Here is a 16,674-nt window from a genome sequence, read left to right as displayed (position 1 = left end):
CCTGGCTGGGGCAGGCCGCTTTCACCAGATGTGCAGGCACTGGTGAGGCGGCTGAAGGAGGGCCTTAGGAAAAGGCTCGAACCCTTGGGGTCCAACACAGTGCATATGCTGGCCGCCATCTGTGACCCAAGGGTGAAGTGCACCATATGTGGCAGCGAGACACTGAGTCACTGGAGAGAGGTACTTATGAAGAAAGTGACAGAGGCGGAATGGCGGAGGCGGGGGGAAGTGGAACAGGGGGATCCACTGCCTGAACCCAGCCTGCCATCCACGAGCCAGTCTTCCTCTCCGCCACAGGCACTGCCAATATGGCCTAAGGCCATGGCAAACATTATGGGGTCCAGACCCACCAGACCCCAGAATCAGTTCTCACACCGTGGTGTCTCCCTATCTTGCCGAGCCTGTGGAGCCCTTGGACTGCGACCCCTTGGCTTACTGGGCAACCCGCAGCCTAATGTAGCTGGATCTGCCCACAGTTGCCCAGGAATACCTGTCCTGTCCACTGACCAGTGTGCCAAGTGAGAGTGTGTTCAGCATGGCTGGGGATGTTGTGACACCCCACCGCACCTGCTTGGATCCTGGTTTGGTGGAGCAGCTGGTGTTCTTCAAGGTGAACCTCCTGCTGCTGGGCTCCCCAAGCTCCAGGTGCAGACGGAGTGAATGCCGCCCTCCTCACTCCATCTGTATCATGCGTTTTGCCTGTCAGCAGCCTAAGACGCAGTTTCCCCCAAACCCATGCACCTATCACCGTGAAAGTTGGGAGGCTTGGTGGGCTCCTCAGGGGCTAGCAAGCCTGCAGTTTTGAGCTCCCCTTGGCTTTCCACACAGAAGTCACAGGAGGTTTTCTCTCAAGAATTTGGGGTGCTGTTTCTCTGAACCCCCTGAACCTATCTTGTTGAAGCTTGGCACACTTTGTGGGCTCCTCAGAAGCTACCATTCTTGCAAGTTTCATCAAGGTCAGACAAGAAATGTCTAATTATAGCCTGCTTCGACCTTCCCCATTATAGCCTATGGGGAAGTCGAAGCAGCTCAAATATTCCACTGAGCTTCGACCTCAAGTTGAAGCGGACCCACTTCGACTTGAAGCAGATGGCAAATCGAAGCAGGACCTGGTTTAATATTTGACATGGCTGTCAAATTGAATATTACCTGTTCTGCAGAGCCCTAATGTCTACCAGCCAGAAAGTGACTGCAACAGCAAGGGTAGCTGCACACACTTTACAGCTATGAATAGAGATGTCTGAACTGCTCACTTAGGATCTTTGCACCTGACTCAGAACTGCAGATCAGTCAACTCGGTCCTGTTTTGATGGTGGAGACCTAACTCAGTAGGCTTCTAAAATACAACAGACATGTAGCCACTTATAGGAGAAGGGTCAACTCTTCTTTCTTTTTCCATTAGTGAAGAACATGCTGATATTACTAGCTCCTAAGAGACTGCAGAGGGGCTGTATAATTCTTTAGATTTGGGGATGTTGGAATATTTGTAATAAATATGTGTGTCTCTTGGGCACATGCCAAAGAAAGAGTTTAAATACACCAGACTGGCATGAGTGGCAGGATTATGAGCAGTTTCAATCTGATGCAGATGGTCTTCCCATTTGCTTCCTTGGTTAAACAGCAATTTGGCAAGTTTGCCATTCATAAAGTTTTTACAGCATTCCATAATCATATCCCTTGTGGCCCACTATGAGCTAGATGGATGTTTGCTGATGCCTTGAAATGTGCATTAGTCTTTAAAGAGGCTATATTCATATTGTTTTCCTTGGTCAGGGGTGTCTTGGGAATTCCATGTTATAGAACATGTTTTCATTAAAAAACTGCATCTGGCCACCAAAGTGCTGCTCTGCTCCTTCAATAAAGATAGATTAGCAACCGTAGGTAGTGTGGTCCATGGCAGCTAGTATGCAGCAATTACTTTGCTAGGAGGTGCTTTAAGTTCTGAAACAGTTGACAGGCTGTACATTCTGAACAAGTCACATGGAAGCAGAAGGTATGCAGGCCAGGGAGACTTGAGATCAATAGAGTACTTTATACTACTGCAGTGATCAAAGATAGCCAGAAGCAAAGATCAGATGATTGTTGTTCACTCCAGTATTTTAAACACACAGGGGCACTGGCCAAAGCCATACTTTCAAATTTAGGGATGAAAGTTTGGAAAGTATCCCCTGAGAAAGACCTTGGTACTCTAATGGTCCCTAATGGAAGCTGACCTTTTGGGCAGGGATACCACATACTAAACCCCGCCCCTTCCTGAGTGCCACTCTGACCTTCCAGGGGTCCTACCTGATACAGTGTGTACCTAGGGCACTGGAATGGAGGCAGGGGGCTTCATACTCCAGCTACATGGAGCAGAGTGGGGCACTACACTGCTGCATGGGATGTGTCACCACCAAGAGCCAGGTTAATGCTTCCTTGGCCCTGAACTCAATACAATTTTATATGGTGAGCAATGATCCAGAGACCTGAATTTGGCTGTGGCTGAAGTGCTAAGAAAGAGCTAACTTGGCTCTCAGTGGTGACACCTCCTTGGCTCTGCTCCACTTCCCTGGGTGGGAGACTGGAACCTCTCTGTCTCCGTTCCAGGTCCTCCTTGTCCTGAGCACCCAGGGCTGGCATGCCACACACAGCAGCTGCCCATGTCACATGTGGCATGTGTGCCACAGGTTGGCCACCACTTATTTAGATAAAAAAGCTTGAATATTGAATGCTCAGCATCAAGCTTTGCTGAGCATCAATTGATTAGGCATCATGTCTTGTGCTGGCACAAGCTATTTAGTTGTTAGGCTTGTAAATATGTAGCTAGCTATTCTGGTTCAGTTGCTAACAGATGCATGTCTTTGTTTTTCCCTTATCTCCTGGTTTGTGTCTTTAAACTGTGTTGGCATTGACAGGAAATGAGAGGATACCGGAACTGAGCACTTGTGAAACAGGCTACAAAACACTTTAGCAGGAACTCAGGAGATATCCCTTAGCCCAGAGACAGCTATACAAGAAAATGAAAGGTCAATTAATCAGCAACAATTCCTAAGCCTAGTATTCATCCCCTCATTTATACCAATAATTCTTACCTATGGCCTGAAAATATAAGTTTTGTAGGTTAAGCACCTATTTTGCATTAAACCTTCTAAATGGAAATCATAGATTCATAGATTGTTAGGAACCTTGCAGATCATTGGGTCCAGCCCCCCCACCCCACTCTAGGCAGGAAGAAAACTGGAGGCCGCCGTCCACTGCCACTCTGCACACATGCAAAGGCTGCCGGGATTTGTTTGTATCGGTCCCCCACCTCAGTCTACCAGGCAGCCGCGCGGGATTGGCTGGCGCTGCCGCCGTCGAACCACAGAGAGCACGGCTAGAGCGGCGAGCAGGACTGAGCGCCCCCTGCTGGGGGCCGTGTCCATGCAGCCCTGGCCCCGCCCTGCCGCGCCGCTGGGGGTGGGGGGAGCGGTGCTGGGCAGCGCCTGTGCCGGAAGTGCCGCGTCTGCCTCTCGCTCTGGTGCCGGCTAGGGGCGGGGGAGGTCGCTTAGGCGGGTATACTCCAGGGTAGGTGACTGCACCACCTCTGGTGGGAGTTTATTCCACAGTCTGTATACCCTGACTGTGAAGGAGTTTTTCCTGGTATTAAGCCTGAAGCAGCCTTCAAGGAGTTTATATCTGTTGGTCCTCGTCTTCCCCAGGGGTGCCCTAGTGAGCAATTGTTCACCATGCTCCTGATGCACTCCTCTGATATAACGGTAAGCTGCTATCAAGTCCCCCCTGAACCTGCTCTTCTTTAGGCTAAAGAGGCCCAGTTTCCTCAGCCTTTTCTTGTATTGCTTGCCTTGTAAGTTCTTGATCATACAGATGACTCTTTTCTGGACCCTTTCAAGTTTTTCCACATCCTTATTGAAGTGTGGCACCCAGAACTGGACACAGCACTCCAACTACAGTCTTAGCAGTGATGAGTACAGCGGGACTATCACTTCCTTAGTTTTACATGAGATGCATCAGTTGATGCATGCCAGTGTGTTATTTTCCCTGCTGACCACTGCCTCACACTGACAGCTCATATTCATGTGATGATCAATCATTACCCCTAGGCCCTTTCAGCCATGGTGCAAGTCAAGCTGTCACCATCGAGCCTGTTGAGGGTTGTTTGTCCCCAGATGGAGCACCTTACACTTGGAAGAGTTACATTTCATCTGGTTCCAGTCTGCTCAACTCTCCAGCCTGTCCTGGGTCTGCCTGTATCTGCAACCTATCTTCTGACATGACCATGCTGCCCCATAACTTGGTGTCACCCATGAACTTGGCCAGTGAGATTTTCACTCCCCCATCCAAAAAATTCATATAGATGTTGATAAGCACCAGTCTAAGCATGGACCCTGAGGGACGTAACTGGCCATTTCACACCAGGATGACACATATCTGTTCATGAGAACTCTCCGGGTCCTACCCTGTAGCCAGTTTCCCACCCACTGAATGGTCGAGCAGCTGAACCCACAATCTTCCAGTTTTCCCACAAGGATATCATGGGATACTAGGTCAAAAGACTTTTGGAAGTCTAAGTATATAATGTCTACCTTGTCTCCCATGTCGAGGTGGTGAGAGACCTGGTTGTAGAAGGAAATGAGATTGGTAAGACAGAACCTACCCACAACAAAGCCACACTGGCTGTCATTCAGAATCTTACCTTCTGCGAGCGTATTGCACACAGATTCTTTAATGAGCTTTTCTAAGATTTTCCCTGGGATGGAGGCTAGGCTGACTGGCTTATAAACACCTGGGTCCTCCCTCTTCTCCTTCTTGAAGATGGGCACAATGCTGGCCCTCTTCCAATCCTCAGGGATTTCCCCTGTGCACCATCAAAGCCTTGCTGTGAGACGATAACAAGTTTGTACTGCAGATCATGAAATGTGGTCATCAATGGAGGGTGAGAATAGTGGAAAAAGAAGAAGCATTCTGTATATTTAGGATAAACACAGAACTGGAAAGAAAGATCCCTTGTGTTGTGCCAGTGACTCACTGGATCACTTGGCAAATCACATAACCTTTCTGGCTCAGTTAGCCAATGCAAAACTGTGAGCACTGGATAAACAAGATGTGTTCAGAATTACACTGGTGTCAAGGTGGAATTTCTTCAGATTTGCATTGGTAGAACTGAGAACTGTATTTTTTTTCCTTGCACTGTGCTTGCTGGGCTACCCTGTGGCAAATGGGGGCAGCTCTGTAGGTGTCAGCAAAGACCTACCACATCCAGGGAAACTCCAAGGTTGGTTGAATGCTCTTCAAACAACCTGTGTCACAGGGGGGGATACATAAGGACTAGGTCATGCTTTAGGAAACTGCAGCCTTCTCTTCCAGGCAAGTCTGACCTACTGTGTGGGGCAGTGTTTTGGAGGTGTAGCCTTATCATAAAAGCATTCTTAGGAGAGATGGGATTAGAATGCAACAGCAAGGCACAAGTTATACAGGTGAAGAGAGGTTACGCACTAGCTGTAATGGACTTCAAAGGAGAAAAATTTCAAAGTATAGCAGCTCTATACCAATGGTAAAATGTGCATACAACTCTACTGAGAGACAGCTGACTGGAATGATAATGAGAATTTAACCCATTAGGGTGCTTGTACATGTAACGAAAATTGCCCTTTTTGCAATTTAACTGTGTTACAGTTTTCACATACAGGGTTTTTTGTGATTTAAATCTCTTCTTTGTGATTCAAAGTAAAGTATATCCCAATGTATTTAGTTCGGAGTGCCAGGAATTAAACCAATACATCCATGGATCCATCACGTGAAAACAGAAATGAACTCAATGACATGTAATGAGCCCCTTTGTCCACCAGATGACACTGCAACTTTTGTGTAGTGAGCCCCTTTGTCCACCAGATGTCACTTCAAATTGCAGATAGGAGGGGAAGAGTATACCCGCAATGCTTAGGTAGTTGGCTGTAATGTGTTTTAGACACCAGGTGTTGCACTCCAGATGTTGCACCCAGTCAGACATAAATCAATCTTCTGTTCTCCGGCATGAACACCCATAGAGACCCTCCTCTCCCTCCCACAGTAATGCCCTGGACTGGCTGACAATGGCACCGTCACCCCATAATGTTCCCCTGGTTCCACCCAGGAATGAAGAAGCACTTGGCCAGCTAAAAGAGCGAGCACTTTCATTTGCTTTCAGAGCAAATGGCTCCCTCCTGATCACAGGATTTTAGCTAGTCTGTAGCCTCCACACAGAAGCTCACCCCACAGCATGCAGTCCTTAATGAGAATGGCACTGTCACCTCATAATCTGCCGTTGGTTCAATCCAGGAATGAAGAACCACTTGGGTGCCTAAAGGGGGCACCCTGGACTACTTACATTTGCTCTTCAGTCAGACACAGCAAATGGCTTTTGCCTTCTCACAACACTGACTGCAGCCTGTAGCCTCCATGCTTTCTTTTTTTCTCTTGTGCTGGCTGCCACACCATTTGTGATTGCACAAGGTCACCCCACGGTCAGCCCCATGGCAGCAATCAACCCTTAATGAGAATGGCACTGTCACTGCCAAATCTAAATGGTCTTCACAGCAACTGGTGCCCACCCTTTCATAGCACCAAGTGCAGCCTGTAGCTACCATGCTTCATAAAGTTGTTTTTTTGATTGTCCTGGCTGCCACACTAATCATGATTGCACAGCCTCACCCCAAAGTCAGACCCATGGTGCTCCTGCAATGGCAGCAGGCAGCCATTACTGACATCATCATCACTAGGGTTACCATATTTCCAGTTCCAAAAAAGAGGTTCCCTGGCCTTGTCCATTCTGTTGCCGCTCACTTCCAAGCCACAGCCCCCCGAGCCCTCCGGCTGCCCCTCACTCCTGACCTGGGCACCCCTGGCCCTTCCAGTGCCCTTCACTCTGTAGTACCTGCCTCTCTCTGCCATGCTGTTGCTGCTTGGGGATTTACTGGTTTTTTCAGTTTTAAAAGTTAAACAACCCTATCTAATGGTGCAAACAGCTGTTGATTTGGCAGTGATGACATCAAAGCCATGAACAAAGCCAGGGAGCCTGGCTTGATGATCTCCTAATGGCCCACATTGAAAGAAAAGAAGATAGAAAAAGTTTTGTTGGGTTTTTTTTACATAATTAACCTTTACTGATTTACTGAGCATAATTTACATAAATAACCAAAGGTCACAACATTTACAAGGTACACATTATCAAGAAACAGTACTCTTCAAATTTGTAAACCTTAGGCAACAGGCAATGAGTTTTATTACAACAACTTTTATACCAGTAAGCAATAACCATAGACATTGTTTATGCTTAAAACAACGAATAAGTGATAATCAATAATCAGCAGTAATCAGCGACTATCACTGCCCATGAGCAATACTGTTTTTCTATGTTTCTAAGCTGGACTGCCTTTCTCTCTCATTTTCTCATGAATGCCTCCTGCTGTGCTGCCCAGACAACACTTGGCCACAGACAGGACATGCCTGTCTTGCTGTCTCCAGCAACCACGCCATGCAGGTGCTGATGGCACTGACGATCCTATCTGTCTGGGCTGCATTAATAGGCTTCCTATGTGGCCTGCATTTTTTCAGAAGTGGCAGCAGCAGCATAACAAATGGAGCTGAAAATCAAGGAATGTGGGGATTTATTATTTACTCAGCAAGTCAGATGAGCAGATAACATGGGAAAAACCATGGAGAAGGGATTGCCTCTCTGTCCAAGTTGCTGGGCTGCAGGCCCTGAACAGCTACAAACAATTAACCAGCCGAGCATCCCTGCTATAAATTGCCCTGCACGTTCCTGCATGAGAATCCAATCACCCCCACTTGTCAGTTTAGATGACAGTTGAAATACCATGCCCCCCACCCCACACACACACTTCATGTCACAGCCCAGCCCAGCCTAATCTTAGGTATCGGTTCAGATGTCAGGTACTGCATTCTCCTCCCTCTCCCCCCCTTCACCTCATAGCCCAGCCTAATCTCAGGAGTCAGTTTAGCTGACAGTTGACTTAAAGGTTCCTCAGGGCTTAACATACAAGTTGTGGAGGATGATGTCCCTGGTCTCTCATATTTGGTGGACTCATCAAGGGCCACTACTAGTGAACTGCTGCTGTATTCCTCACTTAAGGCAGCAGGACTCCCAGTCAGAACCATGTTCAGTGAACTCTCAGGACCAGAGGATGGCCTGAATACCTCTAGTCATCTCATTGCATGGTATTCAAATACCTCCATTAGTGGTTGAAGGTACTGATAATGAGGCACGTTACACACAGGGGTGCCCTTCCACTGATCTCTTGCTACTTGATGTTGGAAAGTAGTTCTCATATTTTTGGCCTTTACCCTGCACTAGACCACTGCCTTCTTGTACCCCAGCTCGGCAAGCCTCCTGGACACATCTAGGTAGATGTGCAAGTTCATACTCAGGCTGTTGCCAATGCCAAACTGGATTAACACCTCAGGGTCCTCCAACATCCACACCAGTTTCTGCAAACAACCGTGTTGTCCTAGTCTTACATACCCTGGTTTAGAAAGCTACCCATCAGTCACCCATGGTTCAAGGCACTGGTAACTACTCAATGTTGTGGCAGTGACTCAAACTATGAATGAATGACTAAATGAATGCTGACAGATGTTATGAGGAAAGACTAAGGGATCGTGGACTGCTCCATATGGAGAAGACTGGTGGGGGGAGGGTGACTTGTTGGCTATCTACAAGTATGTAAGGAGTGAATACCTGTAGCTGGGAGAAAAAAAATGTTCACAGTGGCATGCCCCAGGGGAGGACAAGGAGCAATGCTCATAAACTGTTAAAGGATGGTTTCATGTTGGATGTAAGGAAGAAATTCTTTATGGCAGGGGTTGTCACCTGTGCATACCCCTGGGGCACTTGAGATGGCCTTAGGGGCTATGCACAGGAAGGCAGTTGGAGATAGAGCACCACCATGCAGCATCCCATTCATAGCCCCTAGGGTCTGCATCCAGCTGTCAGGGGGTACAATGTTGCAAAAAGGTTGAAAACCCCTGCTTTATGAACTGAATCTGGAAAACACTTCTCAAGGTGGTTGTTCAGTCCCCAACCTTGGAAGTCTTAGAGGAGATTGGACAGACACCTTCCTGGGATCATTTGATCTCAGCAGTATTCCTTCCCTAAGTAGTGGGGTTTGGACTGGATGGTCTTTCCAGGTCCCTTGTAGCCCTTAATTTCTATGAACCTATGTTTCTATGATTCCTAACTACTAATCCTCCTTGTGCCTGTCCATTAGTCCAACACTGGCAGAAAATTAATAACCACTTCTCCGCTTTGAATGCTTTCATATGCCCTTTATACTATAATGCAGTTCTCTGATTCCATAGCTGCACTCATTTGAACTACCTTGCCTGATGTTAATGATCCCTTTCCACCTGAACTTTGACCAGGTCATACAGACTCAAGGCATCTGCCTATGCCAACACCAGGGAAGGGGCATGTGTGATCATGGCTGGTCAGGTGTGGGGGAGGCAGCCGGGCAGAGGTCCCTAATACCAGTGTCTGGGTCAGTGGGTCACAATGTCTGGGTCACTGACATTGGAAAAGGATCTTATCCTCAGTCTGACTCCCCAGAACTCCAGCATTAGAGGTGGCAGGAAATTCTGAGCACAGCGTTCACAGGCACCAGTGAAAACTGGTCCTGGTGCCTTGTAGAAAATATATTAACAGAGCAGTGCTCCCAAGACTGCATGAAAGCAGTGGCCTTGAGGAGCCACTGCTACCCCCATAGTTCTACTGACAGATACCTTTTTGTTATGCTATGGCTGAATTTCCCAACCCCCACTACTGAAAACCACATATTCATGTGGAGTTTTTACAGTAAACCTGACAAATGGTGTTCTTTGATACTGCAAATGGTGTTCTGTGATCTTCCTACTTTATGAATATCAGGTCACTTCTTTCCACACTGGGCATGAGATCACTCTCTGAAGATCTGAGTACTTTAAGGATTACTATTACAGTGGGATGGCACAACAGCACCACCCTGAACCTTTGTTCCCACAAGCACAGCACAGCACAGCACAGCACAGCACAGTACAACATAACACACACACATGCATGATAATGGTTCATAGATTTATTTAGCATGCCCTTTCCTTTCCCAAGTACTGGGTGGAAACGTGCCCCTCAGCTCATCCTGCATTTTCTGGGGCATATGCAGCAGTGGCGTGCTTTGTGTCCATTGGTGTGGTGGGGAGTGGCTTTCCCTGGGGCACCTCCCTAGAGAGCCCCCCAAAGCGGTGGTGGCTGCATGGCAAGAACCTTGCAACAGTTGTCCTGCAGCTCCATGCAACATGACCCCAGGTGCCGAGGGATGTGCAGCAGCAGAGTAGAACATCTTATCTGTGAAATGTTGCAAAGTTTCACAAAGAGCTTGTATGTCTTGGCTCTGAAGAGCCAAGATCTGTACGTGGGGAAGAGTGGGAAAAATTCCATTTACTCATACCTATGAAGGTGTGAACTATATCTCAGTACCGGAAACCAGGGCAATCATATCAAGTAATGTTTTTGAACAAAGCAACAGCAATATGCATAGCATGCCCCAAATCTTCCCCCATTGTCCATAAAGATAGATCATAATTTACCACTGCCAATTGCACCCAAGTGTCTGTGGCTGGTAGCTCTTCCTTCATATACAACTTCTCCTAGCTTCACTTTGCCACCTAGGAAGTACTCAACTGTGCTGGGGTTGTGTCTCATCTGAAGGTAAGGATAATTCTAGGTTCATACACTTCATCTTTGACTGCCAGAACCCAATTTTTTTAACAGATGATTGATTAAATTATTTCTGGGAGATTGGGGGTGGGGGCAGCCAGTACATGAACTACCAAGTTAGGGGAGGTGGCCAGGTCACAGGAGACTTTTATGCTCAGCAGTACAAATGTAGCATTGGTGTTAATGATGCCCTATTCCAAAACCAGGTGGGAGTCAATTACAGACCACAGTGAGTGGGAGAGGACTTGATGGTTCTGGTGCCTTGATGCCTGGCATAGGTGTTCATGTGCTAATGGGAGCTATTGAGACATAACACTGGCCCCACACACCTCTATTTCAAACCTGGGTTATTCCAGGGTGGGGTACGTTTATGGGGAGATACTTCTTGGGGAGATACTTCTTGGGTGTGTGCATTCATTTATCCAGTAACTGCCAGTATCATCACCCCAAGGCTCATGACTGTGTTCCTGGAGTCCTAAAACCTATGAGCTCCTAGTGGTCATATGGAACATGACCTGCCCTCCACTCCCCACACTACAGGCCAAAAGCTATGCTGTGCCAATGCCTAGTGCACAGTCTTCTGAACTTAGTAATAATTGAAATGTAAATAGCAGGCCAGTTATAATGCTAATAAATTGTATTCAATAACCATATATATTCAATCAATTCCCCTAGTGAATTTTGGTGGAGCTGTGTGATAAACAATTACCCTGCTGTGTACTGCCAAAAAACATGGCTTCATGAAATCCAGATGAAATAAGTGAGGAGGACCAAATGGAGTTGCATTGCCTGCTGATGGTCTTAGATTTTATTGATATTTTTAGAGATGCAGCTCCAGATAGCAGTGTATGGTATGCTGAACCTTCTACTAAGTTGAGATGATATGGCAGCATGTAATGACAGCTATTGATTGAAGGCAGTAGCTAATGTGGTGGATTGGGAGAATCAAGAGGCAGCCACGGAACTGGTGGTTGACAGGGTTTTGTGGAGCAACCCAAGGAGCAGTGACCTCAGGGTCTGGGCCCATGCAAGAAGCTCTGACTGGTGGGAGCAAATCGTCCTGTCGACTTGGAATGAAGAACAGTGGCTGGAGATGTTTTGAATGACCGGGGAGACATTTAATCACATAGTTTTGATGCTGGGGCTGCAAATAGTGAGGCAGGAGACTGTCATTCATCACCCCATCGCACCAGACAAGATGGTGGCCATGACCATCATGAAACTGGCCACCCTCACCAGCCTCTGCTACATCGCAAGCCAGTTTAGCAAGACTCCCTGCATAGCTGGGCTGGTGACTCACAAGGTATGCCAACTACTGCAGGACTTCATAGCCAACAACTTTATTTGCCTCAATAACCCCCAAGAAGTTATTAATGGCCTCAGTGCCATGCAAGTCACTAACGGCATGGGTGTTTTAGACAATACATACTTCCCTGTACTATCCCCATCACAGGCAAACCATTCACAACCAGGAAGGGATTTGCCTCACTGATCCTGCAAGTCATGGTGGATTGCCAGGGCTAGTTCACTAACATTTATACAGGCTGGCCAGGCCATACACATGAAGCATGTGTGTTTAGAAATGTGCCACTGCCTGGTTTGTTGGAGAAAGGATACTATGTGATTCGAATCCCTGACAGAGTGATTATCTCCCATTTATCATAGTGGGCACAGCTTACCCTCTCTAGCCCTGGCTCATGAAGCCATATGGAAGACACATTACTGACCCATAAAAGATAGCTTCAACTACCATCTGAGCAAATGCAGGATAGCTGTTGAATATGCTTTTTGGCAGCATGAAAGCATGGTGGAGGTCACTGAACTACAGACTAGAGTTGAAGGCAGAAAACAACCCCTTTTATAGTGGCAGCCTGCATGCTCCACAATATCTGCAAAACCAGGGAGTGAGTCATGGGCTAAGGAATCATGGAAGAGAGTGGGCAGACAGAGACATGGGCAGGCAGCACATGGCAGCCCACAACATCAGCATGGAGATGCTGGTTGAGCAGCCATTGTGCAGGATTTCCTGGTCACACGTATTATGGAATGATGGAGTCAGTTCTCTCTAGGCCAATGGATATGTTCCCAATACCTACCACTGTGCATTTCTTTGAAAAATAAAATTTTCATTGCAACACAAAACTTCTGGCTGTCTCTTCAGTACATTGCCTGTAGTGGCAGGGCAGAGGTTGTGGGTGGTGAGGGGAGGAGGGCAGCCTGTAGTGGTGGGTGGTGGGGGGCATGGTGTGACTGTGCAGGAATCCACAGTTTGGTGGGGAGGCTGCCTGCTAAAACTCCAGGAGCACCTATGGCTATGACTGTACTGAGTGGTAGTATATATTAAGTGCATGACAGGGCAAGACTGGTTAATGGGTGCCAAAATTTCCCTTCATGTAGGAAAATATCACCCCCTCACACACACAGGTGGATTAACACATGGTCCAGCTTCTGGGTATTGGCCAGGAGTGGTATGACTGAGCCAAAGCCCTAGGAATGGCCAGGGGAGCTGGTGGTGTCAGGGGGTGGAGGGGCTACATGGTCTGGGGTATGCAGACTGCAGATTGTGGCTCTGACCCAGCTGCAGACCATGTTATCACGGCCGCAAGATGCCAAGCCATCTGCAGTGCTTCTCCATGTCGTGCCGAATGCCCTGACAGCAGAAGGAGGTTATCATTGTCAGGATGCCAGCACAGCATCAGAGCCACAGTTGGAGTTCCCGCTGCCTTGGGCATGATGTGTGGTTGCGACGTGCCAGCTCCTAGCCTGGCCTGACCACAGTCCTTCACATTGGCAAGGCTGCTGAAGCCAGACTGAGCAATAGGGAAGTGAAGGGTCACTTTCAGAGCTCCTTGCCAGCTGCCATGTGCAGGCTACAGTAAGGGTGATGGGTGCCTGGGCCTTGGGGGTGCAAATTAATTTTAATCCACCCATGCAGCAAATTATGGCCTCCAAAGCCTAGCAGTGGGTTTGGTTGTAGCAAGACTGGCTGACTGAGACATGGATTATCTGACCCTGTGCGAAGTTCCACCCCCAAAAGAAAAGTTATTTGGTTAGCAGCAGGTTTGCTTGTAGCACATACTGCCATCCAGGACAGATGGAAGGACAAACCCCTACCTTCCCCCCTCCCTGCAAAGTTAAGATGCTTGTATCCATGTTGGTGGTTTTTCCAATTGTGTGGGTCTTGCTTCTCCCACCTCCACCCCACACCCCTCAAATACACCCACCCTAGAACCCACCAGTGCAGCTGGAGGTGCAGCAGGTGAAACAGGTGATACAATTGCCATTGAGCGGGTATGCCTTGGCACATGTTAACTTGTTAATATTTAGTGATAACTTGTGCCTTCCAGAAACCCTACGCACAGAGGATGCATGGTCCCAGACCCCTCCCCCAGGATATACTGTTTCCAGGTTGATAAATAGGTCTTGAAATCTCCCACAGGGAATTTTGTAGCCTGTAGGGTGAGGCCAAGAAGGTGGTTTTGGGAGCATGGGGCAAAATCTTTTTTCTTCCCCTTGTGGAAGAAATCAAACTTCGCATTGTGGTTGAATCAGAACTGACAGAGCCAGCTTTTCTTTAATTAGGGCTATACTGTGATCACAGGGAGAATTCCATACAGCAAGGAGAATCACTCACTTGTCTGTTTCAAAGGAATCCTCCTACTGTATAAGTTTACAAGAATATTTATACTAAAGACAGAGAAAGATAAAAAAAATATGACCTTGGAGAAACCAAAACAATAGTAAATTACAGACATGCAGGCAGTTTAATTAAATAAAACATCTGTGCACAGGGTAATAAGGCATGCAGGAGTCCTTATCTCAGAACATGTAACTGAAATAAGCAGTATCAGCACTTCTGGTCTCTGTCTGTTTTCCTAGTCAAGCAGGCCAGAAGCCCAACTAAATCTACTACTACATTCCCTCCATTTTTTTGAACAAGTTAGATATTTATAGTCATTAGCCTTTCAACTTCTAGGGTTTTTTTATTTTTACTTTCTGCTGTTTTAACATACAAATTACATACTTTGTTTCTGGTTGATGGGCTATTCCGCATTTGCTTGGCAGCACAACTTAAGCAACATTGTACTATCATAAACACTAGGCATACTTCAATAAAAACAGCAAACAATATCAACAAACTATGAATGACAGTAGAGCCTAAGGAACTGAAAATAGAGCTAAACCAAGAACTCAAATTCCAACTATTTGACTCATGCAATTTAGCTGTTTCTTTTTGAATATGTTTACTTAAATCCTGGATTTCTTCTGAATTATCAGGAATATAAGTACAACATTCTTTACCTATTAAAGCACAGACTCGTCCTTTGCTGGCTAGTATATAATCTAATGCAAGTCGGTTTTGCAATGTCATTTGCCTTATTCCTTTCATTTCTGTATTTATTTTACCAAAACTATCAGCAGTAACATTAGCAGTTTTTTCTGGAGATGCTGCAACTTTCTTTATCTTGGACATTGCTAAGTCTGCGCCATAGCTGGGGAACATTATACCCCAAAACTTTTGATTTTCTGTAATTTCATGAACATTGTGAATTCTTCCTTTAGGTAAGTGAGATCTAATAGTAAAGGCAGGATACACTGCGGAGACATAGCACATTCCTCTCCAACCGGAGGGAAGATTTTTATAGGCCTTATCTCCACATACAAAATAGTTACCAGCTAATGCAGTAAATCCACCTGTATTACAGCGTGGGGACTTCATTCACTGTGAATAATAGCTTGAAAATTGACCTGCAGGGGAGTAGTTAGATATCCAGGAACCATAAGAAAACCAAGCACCATTTATCTTAAATTCTACCCCGCACTTACTGACTCCTAGTGCAACACAAAATCCATTACAGGTCCAACAGAACTTTCCAGGGGTGGCATATGCTAATCATACACAGTCAGACTGGTTGCAACTTACATTCTGCCAAGTTTCATTACCATGAAAATCTGAATAGTAAGGGGCTAACATCTGAGTCGCATTCAAGGGTACCGGTATCATGGGTATCCCTCTGGTAGAATAAATAGGGACATGACTACATACCCAACAATGAGAGACATTTAAATCCATCCCAATTTGATTGACTAAAGACAAGAACACATTTTCATGAAATGATCTTCTTCGTTGGTGCGGAAGTGTAGTTTGGTTTACAGAGTTTCTCATAACTGATGAGTCAAGTTCATATAAGATGGCCCAAAAAGAAATCCTGAGAACTACCGAAATCACGACTAACCAACTCCACCTCGGGAACCAGGAACTAGGTAGAAGCCTTTTTCCTGTCCCGAAGGACATAGCAGTGTCATTGGGGCACATCCTCTTCGCTCTGTAGTGACAAATCCTCTTCGCCAGTAGGCGCTTGGCTCACTACTGGTCTTCAGCTCTCCTGCTGGCAAGTGCTAGGCTCACTACCAGTTTGTGGAGGCTGATTACAAAATTGATATGGAGGAGACTCTGGGTCTAACGGGGCTGAAGTTTTCTTACTGTGTGAAGCATGGATCCATGTCTGGAGTCCTTGACACTTTATTGCAGTGTTGGTGGTCAGGAGTACCTGGAATGGCCCTTTCCAGCAAGGTTCCAGTGATGACTTTCATTGATGGACTTTTATATGGATCCAATCTCCAGGCAGGATAGAATGGCATGGCTCATCTGGTTCTTTGGGGATTGCTGCCTGTACCTGTGAATGAAAAGCCTTAACACACTTCATTAGTGCTTTACAATAATCCAGAATGGTATCATCAAGTGAATGTATATCGCAAAAGTGGGAGGCAACAGGTGGCGAGGCAGGGAGCCTCATGGGTCTTCCCATTACAATTTCATGTGGGCTAAGCCCAGTCTTTCGGTTGGCAGTAGATCTCATACTCATAAAGGCTATGGGAAGTGCATCTGGCCATTTTAGGTGAGTCTCAGCACAAATTTTGGCCAGTTTATTTTTCAGAATGCCATT

Source organism: Gavialis gangeticus, unplaced genomic scaffold (genome assembly GCF_001723915.1).
Source record: "Gavialis gangeticus isolate Ggan-Ray unplaced genomic scaffold, GavGan_comp1, whole genome shotgun sequence".
Taxonomy (NCBI): Eukaryota; Metazoa; Chordata; order Crocodylia; family Gavialidae; genus Gavialis; species Gavialis gangeticus.
The sequence above is the reverse complement of the archived record's forward strand: the minus strand, read 5'-3'. Positions refer to the sequence as shown.